This window comes from Bubalus bubalis, chromosome 18, assembly GCF_019923935.1.
Source record: "Bubalus bubalis isolate 160015118507 breed Murrah chromosome 18, NDDB_SH_1, whole genome shotgun sequence".
NCBI classification, from domain to species: Eukaryota; Metazoa; Chordata; class Mammalia; order Artiodactyla; family Bovidae; genus Bubalus; species Bubalus bubalis.
Genome location: NC_059174.1, coordinates 12943019 through 12959130, shown reverse-complemented (window position 1 = coordinate 12959130; position 16112 = coordinate 12943019). Strand labels below are relative to the sequence as shown.

Sequence of the window (16112 nt, the reverse complement as noted above, 5' to 3'; positions counted from 1 at the left end):
AAGCAGTGCCCACCTTGTGCTCCTGCTTCGGGACAAGTTATGTACATCTTAAACACATGACTTCCCCAGCCTCCGAGATGGTGAAGGGGGGCCAAAGACCTGGAGAGAATACCCCCACCCCCAAAGGGGCTCTCTGTACCTAGGAGTCTGCCCCAGGCGAGCAGTTCCTTGTGGCCCCAGGACCTTTGCCCTCCTGCCAGAAACTGCTCCTAAATTCCTCCTTGTGCACGGCCATGTCACACAGGTCCAAGCTGCCTGCCCTTCTAGGGGTCCAGCTCTGGCAAGACCCAGATCTTTGTCCTCTAGCCAAAGGGTGACTTAATCCTGCAAGTAGGAACTCAACTGTAATTAACTAAAACACTTAAGTTTAAATCACACCAGCGCCCCAGGTGATCAGATCTTCACAGAACTCGTCTCTACCCATTTTCCCGGAGGAGAACATATCCTCTCTGGATCTAAGATGGGCATGGAAGGTTCCCTCGTAGCCCTCTGCAGGCTGGCTGGAGGATGGCACGTGTCCTCCAGAAGGGCTCTTACCCACTTCCTCTCCAAGAAGGAGGGCTCGGGGCCCAGAGTGGCATGCGCCTGCCCCTGCCCACCTCTGGTCCCAGCCCTTCCAAGCCTGGGCAGGTAGTGGCCACCCAGGCACACTGGGCCCTACCCAGGCCCCTGAACTTGGGAAAGGGATGTGTTCAGGGCAAGGTCCTAAGGGCTGACTGGGCCTCCGGGCCGAGACTGCAGGCTGGGCCGCCCCTCACCTCCGGGAAGGTTCCATCTCATGTGCCTATACAGCCGCTGAGGCTGGTTCCTCTGTGGCCACGGCCGCTCTGTCGTGGTTGCTGGGGGAGCAGGAGGCCGCCTGGACCTGACCTCTTCCCCGGCCCGTTCCTCTAGCTGCCATGATGTGTTCCAGGCTCTGACAGTGGTCCCATGGGACAGCCTGCCTGTGTCTCACGGAGCCCCAGGGATGGGGGGCTGAGCCCCTACTGTTCCAGAAGAGCTGCTCCTGTTCTATTTCTGGGCTGTGGACCCCACAGGGAGGGAGCTGACACACAGGAGCCAGATCTGGCCTGAGGAAGGAGGTATGTTGGACAGTCACTGCAGAGAGTCCCTGACTGAAGGATGGGCCCACATTTGGGGCAGGGTTGGGGAGAGAGGGGAGGAGGCCAAGGGTCTCCATAGGGAGGGGAAGGGGTCAGAGAGGGCCTGGGTGGATGTGTGGTGAGGGCAGCCAGGAGGGCCATGGGGAGGTTCCTCCCCAGGCAGCCTGTTTCAGGAGCCGGTGTCAGCTCGGGGTCTGGGCAGGGAGGGGAGTCACCAGAGTCTGGTTATGAGCAGTTCGTCCCCTGGGTCAGAGGGCGAAGGACAAGCGACCCCTCCCCGGGCCACATGTGGCCTCGTCACAGGGGAACAGGAAGTGTCCTCTGGTCTTGGGGGGCAGTTCCAGAGCACGGGGGAGGGGCTGTCAGCGGGGGTTCTCCAGGAAGTTGAGCCCCATCTTAATGAAGTCAGGCTGTTTTCTCCTGTGGTACCTGGCACACTTCCCCCCAACCCCTGCCGGCTCCCACTGCTTCCTGCTGCCCAACACCCTTCTGAGGGCCATGGACGTGAGCCTGGCCTTGCCACCTCTGTTCCCCCACAAGCCCCCCCGGTTACCAGGGCCACCTCCAGCGGTAGACAGCCCCTCGGCCAGTAACGGGTGCTGCAAAGATTCCCAGGGTGATGAGTATGCATGTAGGGTTGAAGTCTGCCCACCGCAGGGGAGCAGGAAACAGGTGCTGAGGCCCGCCTGATCTCTTAAAACCACCGGCAGAGCAATAGGAAGCTGGCTAAAGAAACTGCCTCAAGGCGGGGGGGCGGGTTCAGGATGGAGGGGACACGTGTATACCCGTGGTCGATTCCTATTGATATATGGCAAAAAAAAATCGCAATATTGTAAAGTAATTATCCTGCAATTACATAAATGTTTTAAATAAAAAAAAATTTTTTTAAGAAACTGGCTGAAGCCCATGGTGGATGGAGACCGTGGAGGCCAACATGGTGGTGAGGCAGTTCTGTGGTGGAAGTTGCACAACCCTGGAAGATGCTCTGGAGACTGTCGGGGGACTTGCTCAGTGTGTGAGCTATGTCTCAATAAACCCATCACCAAAGAAAACAGGAAGAAAGAGATGAAGACTTGCCTCATAAACCGCGTGTACCACTAAGCAGTGTGTGGAATGGTGGATATGGCTGTTCAGTTGCTCAGTCGTGTCTGACTCGTTACAACCCCATGGACTGCAGCACGCCGGGCTTCCCTGTCCTTCACTATCTCCTGGAGTTTGCTCAAGTTCATGTCCATTGATTCAGTACTATTATCTAACCGTTTCATCCTCTGTCACCCACTTCTCCTCCTGCCTTCAATCTTTCCCAGCATCAGGGTCTTTTCCAGTGAGTCGACTCTTCGCATCGGGTGGCCAAAGTATTGGAGCTTCAGCTATAGCATCAGTCCTTCCAAGGAATATTCAGGGTTGATTTCCTTCAGAATTGACTGGTTTAATCTCCTTGCAGTCCAAGGGACTCTCAAGAGTCTTCTCCAGCACCTTCCATTTTTACCAAAAAAAAAGGAGAAAAGAATCTCAAGTGTATTTCCCTGAGTATGGAGGGTCTTCGTGGGTGGGCGGTGGCAAGGAGTTGTTGGGGGGGTGGGGGGCGGTGCTCCATTTTGCAGTAGTCGTTGCCCTGGTGCCTGCAGGAAGGGCCTTGAGTCCCTGGGGAAGGACGCCCATCTTGCACCCTTTGCACCTCTGGAGTTTTTGATCACACGGGTGATTTACACATTCACAAAAGCAGTACTTTCAAATTAGCTTTTAAAAACTCAGCAGGCTCCCTGGGATGCTGGCACTGTTCTGTGTTTAGATCTAGTCGGGTGGAAATTTATCCTGCTGGGCACGAAACATTCACACGCTTCCCTGTACGTGTTTTTAAATGTGCAGCAGAGGCTCAGCTCCCTGGCCGTCACCTGGATCTCGCCGTGGGTCTTTGATGTGCCCTGCAGACCCCAGGATCACACCCCTCAGTTGGATGTGACTCAGGGTCTATTGCATTTGAGACAAAGACCCGCCTCCATTAACACCCCCAGGGCCTTGCACATCCGCCCCTGCACCTGCCCTTCTGACTTTGCTGACCCACCGCAATGGCACCCCGCTCCAGTACTTTTGCCTGGAAAATCCCATGGATGGAGAAGTCTGGAGGGCCAGTCCATGGGGTTGCTAAGAGTCGGACACGACTGAGCGACTTCCCTTTCGCTTTTCACTTTCATGCATTGGAGAAGGAAATGGCAACCCACTCCAGTGTTCTTGCCTGGAGGATCCCAGGGACGGCAGAGCCTCGTGGGCTGCCGTCTCTGGGGTCGCACAGAGTCGGACACGACTGAAGTGACTTTGCAGCAGCAGCAGCCCCTCCTGTACCTCACCCACCAGCATGGTCTCACAGCAGCTGGGAGACCCCTAGGGCTTTGCACCTGTTCCTCCTCCTCATCTGCAAATGCCTCTTGCCCCACCCCCACCCCCACACACAGAGCCCACCCTCTCTGGGCCCTGGGATCTTGGGGCCTCTCAGCACCTCAAGGTCCACAGAATATCATGAGCTGCCTGTTAGCATTTCTTTCCCTCACTTGTCGCTAAGAAAACGTGGGCAGCTGGGGGCTCCTGGACGCATGGGTGGAAACCAGAGAAAGGGGGTGAGCTGCCCTGTGAGCTTCCCCAGGACATGAGCGCTGGCCGTGTCCGTGTGGCGTTGTGGCCCTCCAGCTACAACAGCCTGAGCAACGCCACCTACCTCCACCTGAGCCTTGATTTTCCCACCTGGAAGGTGGGTGTGGAGGGGGGAGCTAAGGGAAGCGGCCAGGTCAGTGTAGCATCCACCTTCCCTCCAGGACCCTGATCCCACTGCCCACTCCAGGGACAGACGGACCCATCCAGCACGTGCTCCAGGAGCAGCCAGTGGCTGGGGGAGCCCCCAGGAAACGTGCGGGGGGCCTCGGCACAGTGCCAGGAAGAGGCCGTTTTCTTCCATGGGACACGGTGTGAGTTCTGAAACCGCTGCTGCTCTGGATGTGGCCTGAGAAAGAGGCCCGCATACACAGGGCACAGCGCCCGAGGAGCGCGGGAGAGGCTGCCACAAGCACCCCTCCCTGGTGCTCCAGGACCGCAAGTGTCCCACCTCCCGGGGTGGCTGCTGATCGCTCTCAGCTGGGCCTCCCCACTTGCCCTTGGCCTAGGGGACCACTCACCCAGAGCTAAACCCGGCATCCAATGACAAGTAGACATGTCCCTGGTTGCCCCCAGCTGTTACCGAAATTGCAGCCCCCTCTGTACAGAACCGAATCAAACCTCAGAGACTGAATTTGGGGAGAAGTAGAAAATGATAGCTTTATTGCTTTGTCAGGCAAAGGGGACCACAGGGGGGTCCTGCTCCAAAAAACTATATGTGCTGACCCAGGAGAATTTAATGAGGGTTTTATAACAAAGGTGGGCTCCCTGACAAGCTTAGGGTGTGGCAGGGCCTGCACGCCCTCGATCTCATCTCAGGTGGTGGTCTCCTCATCTCCATGGTTTCCTGGCTGCTTCTCCCTTGATTAGCAACTGTTGGAACCTGCCCTTTGGAACTCAGGAAAGGTCATGGAGGCCAGAGGCTTGCCTACAAGAAACGCGACGAAAGGCCCTCTGTGCCTGGGAGCCCCAGGGGGCCCTGCTCAGTTTCAGGACAGGCCCAAAGCCTCCCCGGCCCCAGAGCTCCTGTGGGGTCAGCTGGGGCCTCAGCTGTGACCAAGTGCAGCTCAGTGGGACATGGAGCTGATAGGGGAAACACACTGACTGGGACCACCCACCCTGGCCAGGCACCATCGTAACCATTTGCATGAGTTATTTACGACAGTTATTTTAGGAAGGAACAAGGAACTAACAAGCCACCACCAACCAGAAGAGTTAAGAAAAGGTCAAAAGGTGACACCTCGTGTCCAACCGCCTCCCAAAATCCTCGCTGGCATCCATCTTGGCTGAGCAAGGCTTGCGCCACCAGGAAGGACCCTGAATCAGAATGATTGGCCAAAGACGACCCAGAAACGAATCCGTCACATCTTAGGCTTTAACCCGAGACTGTGAGCCACGTGGCAGAGCAGTTCTCCTGGGTTCCCTTACCCTACTGCTCTCTGCCCAGGCGCCCCTTCCCAATAAGGTCTCTTGCTTTGTCAGCTCATGGGTCTCCTCAGTTCAGTTCAGTTCAGTCGCTCAGTTGTGTCCTGCAGCACGCCAGGCCTCCCTGTCCATCACCAACTCCTGGAGTTCACTCAAACTCGCGTCCATCGAGTCGGTGATGCCATCCAGCCATCTCATCCTCTGTCGCCCTCTGTGACAGCCCACACTCTGTGAAGTGTTTCTCTTTGAATAAATCCACTTCTTAGTTATCAGTTTGTCTCTCGCTGAATCCTTTCTGAGGTGAGACACCAAGAACCGGAGTTTCAGTAGGTCCTGAAACCAGGTCTGTGATCTCAGTTGGAAGACCATGGGTTTTGGCTGGATCAAGTACCAGCCACGTGAGTTAGAGCCCCAGGCAGGGTGTTGGCCGGGTTCGAGTCCCAACCTGAGGTGAACAGTTTTACTAGCATTCCCACCCATTTCTGGAGCTGGAAAGTCTGTCCTCCTGGTCTGGCCTCCTCTCCATCCTGCTTCTTTCTCTGGCTCCTTCCAAAGGGAAATCTCCGTCTCTTATCAACCACGAGGCGCTGGGGACCACTCTGGAGATCTGGCCCGCGGCAGTGTGTTCCTGCCAATGTCCTCATGCTTGTCTCCCAGAGTGCAGGGCCCCACAGGCCAGGGCAAGGAGGAGAATCATTAATTCTGCCAAGACAAACTAAACACCTGGATCCCATGGATCAGGACCAGTTTAGTCAAGGTCTCTAACTGGTTTTCAGGATCCTGCAGGCGGCATAAATTCCATTTGGCCAACTCTCCCCTGGATCCCTGGGAGGGGATATAAGTGAGTTCAATCCTTTGGAAATGTGAGGCAGCGCTTGCTGGAGCCCATGACTCACAAATCCGCTTCTGGGTGTGTACCCAGCACGGATTTCAAGATGTGTGCAGGGCATGTTTGAGAACGTTCCAGTCACTGCAGCTCACAGTGGGGACTACCTGGGGTTCTGTGAACCGTCAAGAGAGAGATTGTGGTGAGGTCATGTGTGGGTAGTAAACCGTGGTGAGGATGAGGGGCCAGCCACAGCCACGTGCAGCAGTTCCACAAACCCCATGTTGGACGAGAGATGCCTGGACCACACGCTGCGCTGTGTGACGGCGTCCCAGAAAGTCCGTGCTGGGGACACACCTTTGAACCAGTGTCCTGGGGCTGTGTTCCCCTTAGTGCAACCCAGAGGCTTTGACAACAGGAATCTATCCCGTCGAAGTCCAGGGGTCCGAGGTCCACAGTCAAGGTGTGGGCCGGGCAGTGATCCCCTGAGATGCCAGGGAGGGTCCTTCCTGCCTCTTCATCCATCCAACCTCCACCTCCATCCTCACGTGGCCTCTCCCTGTGTCTCTGAGGCTGCGTGCATTTCTCCTTCTCTTATAAGGACTCTTTAATGGGATTTAGGGCCCATCCTAGTCCAGGATAAGTCATCTTGAGATCCCTACTATAATTCCATCTGCAATGTCCCTATTTCCAAACAGCGTCCCAGCCTGAGGCTCTTTTGTGGACATGAATGGGTGGGGCGTCATCTTAATCCATGGGAGGTTCCATGGGACTGCCAGCGTCAGGCTCTCCCTGCACCCTGATGTGAAGATCTTCAAGCTTGGTCTATGCGGAAGTCCACCTGGAAACTCGACCCAGATGATTGTGGGGGCGGGAGGGTGTGGGGGTGAAGCTGGGGTCTCAGAAAACTTGACAACACCCCCATCTAGACCGGAGTCTTTGCCCTTCGGAGCAAACAACCCTCCATGCAAACAACGGCGAATGGGGAGCCAGGGGTGAAGCAGACAGACCAGCGGGGCCTCCTGTCTCTGCTCCCTGCCCTCCCTACCCTATAGGGTGCCCTCACCCTATAGGGTAACTGCCCCGGACAGTGAGCGCGAGGAGGAGGCCAGGGGTGGGAGGGAGGGGGTGCAGAGCTGGGCTACCATGGGCTTCTGACTAAGATACCTGCCTCTCAGCCTCCGTGTGCCCCCAACATGAGGGCTGCCTCCCAGGGCTGACCCGACACGCTGTGATAGCCCGCACTTCCATTTCTGGATTAGCATTGATTAGGTTAATTAATTAGCATTAAGTCAGAACTACAGACCCAGAAAGAAATGGCCAGAGGGTGTGGGACCGCACAGCTAGGATAACCATTCCACAGACCCCCAAATCCATAAGACCCTGCTGGTCCGCCCCACCCCCTGCCTTCCCCTTGCTCACCAGGTCGCCCCACCCGGTATCCTGGGTGCCCCAGCCAGCGCATGCAGACCAGGCTCAGTTGGGAGCCTTAGTCAGCCCTAAATCTCCCTCACCTGTCACCTCCCAGGGCCAGTCACGTGCTCAGCGAGGCCTTTTCAGACTGACTTCTAACCCCACTGGGTCACCTGTCATCCCAGAGCCCAGCGCCCTTCTCCAGGCATTTTCCTAGTTTTATTTCTGGAATAAGCACTCGAATGCGACAGACTTCCACTAAAGAAGAATTTCTCTGTTTCCTAATTTACACCCAGCGCTGGAGCTGGGCCCAGCCTTCTTCAGCAGCACCAGAGCTCTACGGTGACCAGAAGCCAGGCCCTGGGTCTGAGGCTGGGGATTGTCCCTGGAGGACGACGACCCCATCTGGTCACGTCCATCGCTGTGTTCTGGTCAGTCTGGGTCTGCCCCGGGCCCAGGTGCCCCTTATTGAGGAGAATCTTTTCCTCCTTCAGGCAGCTTCGTCTCATAGGACTCAGACCATCAGGGAATGTGAGCTCTTTGCTGTGGCCAGGCTCAGAGAAGACCCTCCAGGGACCTTCCAGGCAGCCAAGCCGCAGTGGGGTCGCAGGTGCCCTGGCTGTTTTAAGGACTCAGAGTCAGAAGAGAGCACTGACCACTTCTGGCTCCAGCAGGAGGTGAGTGCAAGCAGGTGCGGCCGCTCCTCCCTCCATGGCCGCCGGGCTCCAGCCTGTGGCTCTGTTTGCCCGTCCAGGCCCCCCTGGGCTGTGCTTCACCTGGGTTGGAGGGCGCCTCCCCGGACCCTGGTCCACACAAGGACGGGCACCCTAGCTGTCCTGTGGGACTGCTTTCGGGGCGAGGCAGGGGTGGCCTGCCCTCAGTGTCCCAAGCTCTGGGCGGTCGTCACGGCTGTGTGGATACGGGTGAGCTCCATCTGCCTCCGCAGTGCCCTAATGGTGAGCCGTGCTTCTCAGAACCAGCTCCGTGAGTCACTATGCGGCAGAACCACGTGGATGTCGGGCTGTGGCCACGCAGTGCAGCGGCTGCCACTCCCATGGGGATGTGAGAGGCGGGCTGGGGGAAGCTGTGGGTGAGGCCGGAGCCGGTCTCAGCATCAGCCCAGAGGCCTAGGAAGGATCTGGGCCCTAAGACCACATATTGCCCCGGCCTGGTGTCCTAGGCTCAGATGACCCGGAGCTGGGGAGCTTTAGAACAACAGAAATCTCTTTCCTCCAGCCCAGGAGTCTGAAATCAAAGGGTCGCAGGGCTGGGCTCCCTCCACAGGCCTTTTGGATAAGGTCCCTCCTGCTTCTTCCAACTCCTAGGGGCTCCAGGCGTCCCTCGGGTGGTGGCCGCCTCCCTCCAGGCTCTGCCTCCATCATTACATGTCATCTCCTCTGTGTATGCGCCTCAGATATAAGGACACTGCTCATCGGACCACCCTAACCTCAGTTTGGAACTCATCTAAATTCAGCTGACTATCTGCAGAGACCCTGTTTCCAAGTCAGATCACACCGGTGTTTCCGGGTAGAGGTAAATTAGGGGGTCACCGTCTTACTGACAAACAAGGTGTTTGTCACCAGCTCCTGGCATGTCTGGTGTAGGTGGTCCCGGCCACTCCCCTGGGGTGCTCCAGGTCATGGTAGCCCTGCAGGCCTGACTGGACTCCAGCCCCCCGCACCCCAACCTCATCATTTCCACGTGGGTAGGTTTCTCCAATGGGGAGGAATCTCCCATCCGGCAGGAGGATTATGTGGGCGCCACCATTCAGATGAGCTGGCAGACGGCTGTCACCTCCCAAGATCGGGCCTGTGTGTGGGTGTCCCTGAGTCTCTGCGGAGAGACAGTGGCCTCAGGACATCTCTGTCAGCCTGGACACTGGGCACGCTTTGTTTCCTCGCTGTGGGCCACGTGGCCGGGAGAGGAGCCGCTGGTCAGAGGCGGACGGCGGCTGGGGAGAAGCAGCAAAAATGTCCCGGGGGGCCTGGGGGATGGAGGAGGGGCTGCACAGGGGAGGCAGGAGGGGTCCCCGCCAAACACAGGCCTGGGCCTCAGGGTCCCCTCCTCGCCTGGTTGTGTCCATTCCTTATGTCCTCTGGGGGCCAGAGCAATTGGCTGAGCATGATGGCCCTTGCCCTGGGGGGCTTGGGGGAGCCCACTGCGCTGAGCTTCTCGTCAGTCTCAGGCCATAAGCCACCTCTGTCTCTTCTCTCCCTGAGTTTCTTTCTTTTCAAAAATGTGTTTTTAAAAAACTTTTAAATCGAGCTGTAGGGAGTTCCCTGGTGGCCTAGTTGTTAGGACTGAGTGTTTTCACTGCACTGGCCCAGGTTCCATCCCTGGTTGAAAAACGGATGTCCTGCAAGCTGTGCAGCGCAGCAAAAAAAAAAAAAAAAAAAAGGAATAACTCGTGTAATGTAAAATCAGTCATTTAAAAATTACCCCTCAGTGGCATTCAGTACCTTCACAGTGTTGTACAACCAGCAGCTCTGTGTAGTCGCAGAACGTTTCCGTCACCCCAGCAGGAGCCCCTGCAGCCACTGGTGGTCACCCCGCATCCTCCGTCCCAGTCCCTGCACTGTCGCTCTGGACTTGCCGCTTCTGGACGTTTCACACGTGCGGAACTGAGAGAGTCAATTCCTACACAGGTTGATAAGAAGCCCGGGATCCCCGAGGAGGAGAAAGGGGTCTGGGGCTTTCAGGGAGAAAGAGGTCTGCAATCCTCAAGGAGGAGGAAAGGACAAACATCTTTTTTTTTTCTCTCTACATTCCTTAGTCTTAGTCAAAAACGTTTTTTTCTTTAAGCGGGAACCAGTGATTACACAACAAACAACTCAGTTTAAACTCTGTGCTAAGGATTATAAAACAACAATGTATCCTGCTTGAGGACAGTTTCTCCTTCCTGAAAACCTTCTGGCTAATCCTGTTATCTTAAAATGTAAGTTATGGGAGTGGGTCTGGTAAAATTTTTACAACCTTGAGACATTCTTTTGATTTATTGTAATAACGAATTTAAAAAAGTAATATAACTCCCTTGCTAACACTAGCAAGGGGGGCACTCTCCACCCCTCTTCTGATCCCTGTTCATACTTTAATAAAACTCTGCTATGCAAAAGCTCTTGAGGGATCAAGCCTGGTCCCGAAGTTAAATCTTCTTCGGAGATAACAAATCTGACACCGTTCAGCTATCAGAACCACGTGACATGTGGGCTTTCGTGATGGCTTCCTTCACTCAGCATGATGTTGTCAAGGGTCTGTCACATCACAGCTGCGTCGGTGCTTATTCCTTCTGATGGGTGAGCGGTATTCTGCTGTTTGGCTGGAGTATTACCATCTCAGTGGGCGGACGTCTGGGTTGTTTCTTCTTTGCCATGGTGATCAGTGGTGATTCCGACGCCCATTCTCATCTCTCTGGGGCACATGCCTGGGGGTGCAGGTGACGTGCACCTGCCTCTCCGTGCTCTGACTGGATGCTCTGGCCCAGCTCTCACCCCACCTTCCCCAGAGCTGCCAGCCTCAGGCTCCCAGTTAGGAGGGGGAGGGGGCCTGGTTCCCAGGCTCTGCCAGCCAGCTGACCCAGGTAGCCAGGGGCATGGCAACCCCACCGAAGGTGCCCTGCCCTCATCCGCCCCTTCACAGCCCCTCCAGTGGCATCAAGAAAGCCCCAGTTAGAACGCCTTTCAACACTCGTGAATCTCCTTTTTGGCAGATCTGGACTTCCGATTCTCTGGCCGAACAGCCAAACCTGCTAGTGTCTGTGGTTTGAGGAGGAAGCTTTCCTCTACGTTTCTAGGTTCTTGCGTACGGGCTAAGAATTAAAACAGATAGGAAACTGACTAATGGGAGAAAACTCAAATGAAAGTATTACCTTAAAGAAGGTCTTCAGCTTAAACTCTGAAAGAGGATCCAAAAGAGGATATTGAAAGAGGGGGATAGTCAGGTGTGCAGCTTAGCAGGAAAAGCCCAGTGGCCCAGGGTCAGACTCTGATGCAGATTTAGGTCATGACTTCCTCATCAATAACACATTCTAGAGACACAGTTCTTTCCTTCTCCGTACGCGGGGCTGGTGGTGGGCATCTGACAGCTGGAGATTTCTCTTACAAAAGTCAGTGTTTCTGACCAAAGCTAACTTTTACTTGCTTTTCAGCATTCCCCCCACCCCACCCCCCATGTCTGCTGTTTCCTGGAAAATAACCAGCTTACAGTAATATTCCAAAAAGACACATTTGCAGGACAAATTTGATTCCCCTCCAAATCTAAGGTGGTGCTTGGTTCACGTTATTTTTACAGTTAGCTTCTGTTTATGTCTGGTTTTCCCTTTAAGTAAATAAGTGATGTCGCTCAGTCGTGTCCGACTCTTTGCGACCCCATGGACTGTAGCCCACCAGGCTTCTCCGTCCATGGGATTTTCCAGGCAAGAGTACTGGAGTGGGTTGCCGTTTCCTTCTCCAGGGGATCTTCCCGACCCAGGGATCAAACCTGGGTCTCCTGCATTGCAGGCAGACGCTTTACCCTCTTAGCCACCAGGGAAGCTCGAAAGTGAGTCAATTTATAGAAAAATATTGAGAGGACTAGCAGCTAAAGAGAAAGTGAGGGGGTTGATTGAGTCGTGGGATGACCAGGGTTTGGGAAACCCCAAGAAATCAGGCAGCCGAGCAAGAAATATGAGCAGTTCATGCTCAGAGGACCCGGACTCCCTCTGGCTCTCAGGGAAGGGAGACTTCAGGGTGCCAGTGGGTGTGTCACCTAGCTCATGCTGATGTGTTACAATGAGTGTAGAATGAGGCTCAAAGTGAAAGTAGAAGTGAAGTCGCTCAGTCCTGTCCGACTCTTTGCGACCCCATGGACTGTATCCTACCAGGCTCCTCCCTCCATGGGATTTTCCAGGCGAGAATACTGGAGTGGGTCGCCATTGCCTTCTCCAAGAGATCTTGCCAACCCAGGGTTTGAACCCAGGTCTCCCGCATAGCAGGCAGCCGCTTTACCTTCTGAGGCACCAGAGAAGTCTGGATGGCTCAAGGTCCACTGAAAGTCCAATCTTACACCATCTTGGTCCTAGAGGATTTTAACCAGTTTATGTCCTGTCCTACAGCTATGTCATTCTTTTAAAGGTTGTGCCCTATCCTCTTCCCTCCTGTTTCACAGCCATAGACTAGATCCTGGGTCTCGTCCCCTCCTGCCTCCCACCCCTTTCTCACATGTTCTCAGCCTCGAGCCCTGGAGTGAGTGTCCTTCAGCAGCTGAGTGATAGAGTCCCTCACAGCTTGTTGCCTGGACCACGTGGGAACAGCTCTCAGTTGAGCAGGTGAAGTCACTTTGGTCACCACGGTCACTTTGGGTGCTGGGACCTGCCTGACCAGCACAGGGTCAGCTGATAGGGGACCACGGGCTACTTTCCCCTGCACATAGTATTTTCAAATAATACTCATTAATATTTAAAAATTGGTGAAAAAGGAATGACAACCCACTCCAGTATTCTTGCCTGGGAAATCCCAAGGACAGACAAACCTGACAGACTACAGTCCAGTTCAGTTCAGTCACTCAGTCATACCCGACTCTTTGCAACACCATGCACTGCAGCACGCCAGGCTTCCCTGTCAATCACTAATTTCCAGAGCTTGCTCAAACTCAGGTCCATAACCAACTGGTGATACCATCCAACAATCTCATCCTCTGTTGTCCCCTTCTCCTCCTGCCTTCAATCTTTCCTAGCATCAAGGTTTTTCCAGTGAGTTAGTTCTTCCCATCAGGTGGCCAAAGGATTGGAGTTTCAGCTTCAGCATCAGTCCTTCCAATGAATATTCAGGAGTGATTTCCTTTACAATGGACTGGTTAGATCTCCTTGCAGTCCAAGGGACTCTCAAGAGTCTTCTCCAACACCACAGTCCAAAAGTATCAGTTCTTCAGTGCTCAGCTTCCTTTATAGTCCAACTCTCACATCCATACATGACTACTGGAAAAAACACAGCTTTGACTAGATGGACCTTTGCTGGCAAAGTAATGTCTCTGCTTTTTAAATCCTGAAAGATGATGCTGTGAAAGTGCTGGTTCCAAATAGGAAAAGGAGTACGTCAAGGCTGTATATTGTCACCCTGCTTATTTAACTTCTATGCAGAGTACATCATGAGAAATGCTGGGCTGGAAGAAGCACAAGCTGGAATCAAGATTGCCAGGAGAAATGTCAATAACCTCAGATATGCAGATGACACCACCCTTATGGCAGAAAGAGAAGAGGAACTAAAAAGCTTCTTGATAAAAGTGAAAGTGGAAATGAAAAAGTTGGCTTAAAGCTCAACATTCAGAAAACAAAGATCATGGCATCTGGTCCCATCACTTCATGGTAAATAGATGGGGAAACAGTGGAAACAGTGTCAGACTTTATTTTTGGGGGCTCCAAAATCACTGCAGATGATGATTGCAGCCATGAAATTAAAAGACACTTACTCCTTGGAAGAAAAGTTATGACCAACCCAGATAGCATATTCAAAAGCAGAGACATTACTTTGCCAACAAAGGTCCCTCTAGTCAAGGCTATAGTTTTTCCAGTGGTCATGTATGGATGTGAGAGTTGGACTGTGAAGAAAGCTGAGCACCGAAGAATTGATGCTTTTGAAGTGTGGTGTTGGAGAAGACTCTTGAGAGTCCCTTGGATTGCAAGGAGATCCAACCAGTCTATTCTAAAGGAAATCAGTCCTGGGTGTTCTTTGGAAGGAATGATGCTAAAGCTGAAACTTCAATACTTTGGCCACCTCATGCGAAGAGTTGACTCATTGGAAAATACTCTGATGCTGGGAGGGATTGGGGGCAGGAGGAGAAGGGGATGATAGAGGATGAGATGGCTGGATGGCATCACCGACTCAATGGACGTGAGTTTGGGTCAACTCCGGGAGATGGTGATGGACAGGGAGGCCTGGTGTGCTGCAATTCATGGGGTCGCAAAGAGTCAGATATGACTGAGGGACTGAACTGAACTGAACTGAACTAGGTTGGTCATTGCTTTTCTTCCAAGGAGCAAGCGTCTTTTAATTTCACAGCTGCAGTCACCATCTGCAGTGATTTTGGAGCCCAAGAAAATAAAGTCTCTCACTGTTTCCATTGCTTTCCCATCTATTTGCCATGAAGTGATGGGACTGGATGCCATGATCTTAGTTTTCTGAATGTTGAGTTTTAAGCAACTTTTTCACTCTCCTCTTTCACTTTCATTAAGAGACTCTTTAGTTCTTCTTCGCTTTCTGCCATAAGGGTGGTGTCATCTGCATATCTGAGGTTATTGATATTTCTCCCAGCAATCTTGATTCCAGCTTGTGCTTCATCCAGCCCGGCATTTTGCACGATATTAAATAAGTTATTTAAACTGCATATAATTAAATAAGCAGGATAACAATATACAGCCTTAATGTACTCCTCCTTTGGAACTAGTCTGTTGTTCCATGTCCAGTTCTAACTGTTGCTTCTTGACCTGCATACACATTTCTCAGGAGGCAGGTAAGATGGTCTGGTATTCCCATCTCTTTCAGAATTTCCCACAGTTTTTGTGATCCACACAGTCAGAGGCTTTGACACAGTCAATAAAGCAGAAATAGACGTTTTTCTGGAACTCTCTTGCTTTTTTGATGATCCAGTGGAATGTTGGCAATTTGATCTCTGGTTCCTCTGCCTTTTCTAAATCCAGCTTGAACATCTGTAAGTTTATGGTTCATGTACTGTTGAGGCCTGGCTTGGAGAATTTTGAGCATTACTTTCTTGGCATGTGAGATGACTGCAATTGTGCAGTAATTTGAACATTCTTTGGTATTGCCTTTCTTTGGGATTGGAATGAAAACTGATCTTTTCCAGTCCTATGGCCACTGCTGAGTTTTCCAAATTTGCTGGCATATTGAGTTCAGCACTTTCACAGCATCATCTTTTAGGATTTGAAATAACTCACCTGAAATTCCCTCACCTCCACTAGTTTTGTTCATAGTGATGCTTCTTAAGGCCCACTTGACTTCAGACTCCAGGATGTTTGGCTCTAGGTAAGTGACCACACCATTGTGGTTATCTGGGTCATGAAGATCTTTTTTGTACTGTTCTTCTGTGTATTCTTGTCATCTCTTCTTAATATCGTGTGCTTCTGTTAGGTCCATTCCATTTCTGTCCTTTATTGTGCCCATCTTTGCATGTAATGTTCCCTTGGTATCTCTAATTTTCTTGAAGAGATCTCTAGTCTTTCCCATTCTGTCGTTTTCCTCAATTTCTTTGCATTGACCACTGAAGAAGGCTTTCTTATCTCTCCTTGTTATTCTTTCAGTTCAGTTCAGTTGCTCAGTCAAGTCTGACTCTTTGTGAGCACACCAGGCTTCCCTGTCCATCACCAACTCCCACAGCTTGCTCAAATTCATGTCCATTGAGTTGGTGATGCCATTCAACCATCTCATCTTCTGTCGTCCCATTCTCCTCCTGCCTTCGATCTTTCCCAGCATCAGGGTCTTTTCCAATGAGTCAGCTGTTTGCATCAGATGGCCAAAGTATTGGAGTTTCAGCTTCAGCATCAGTCATTCCAATGAATATTCAGGACTGATTTCCTTTAGGATTGACTGGTTTGATCTCCTTGCAGTTCAAGGGACTTTCAAGAGTCTTCTCCAATACTACAGTCCAAAAGCATCAATTCTTTGGCACTCAGCTTTCTTTATAGTCCAACTCTCAACTCTGCTATTCTTTGG

The 16112-nt window shown here is 52.7% G+C and overlaps 1 long non-coding RNA gene across 2 annotated transcripts; it reads left to right on the top strand.

Annotated features, from left to right (window-relative positions):
- Window positions 1–7141: 7141 nt before the first annotated feature.
- Window positions 7142–10256, top strand: LOC123330346. 2 transcript variants are annotated; one of them, XR_006546201.2, is made up of 3 exons: window positions 7142–8090; window positions 8739–8946; window positions 9933–10256. It is a non-coding gene; the product is annotated as an uncharacterized LOC123330346 (long non-coding RNA). The 2 variants fall into 2 exon arrangements; XR_006546202.2 differs by having other exon boundaries at window positions 9123–10256.
- The last annotated feature ends 5856 nt before the right edge of the window (window positions 10257–16112 follow it).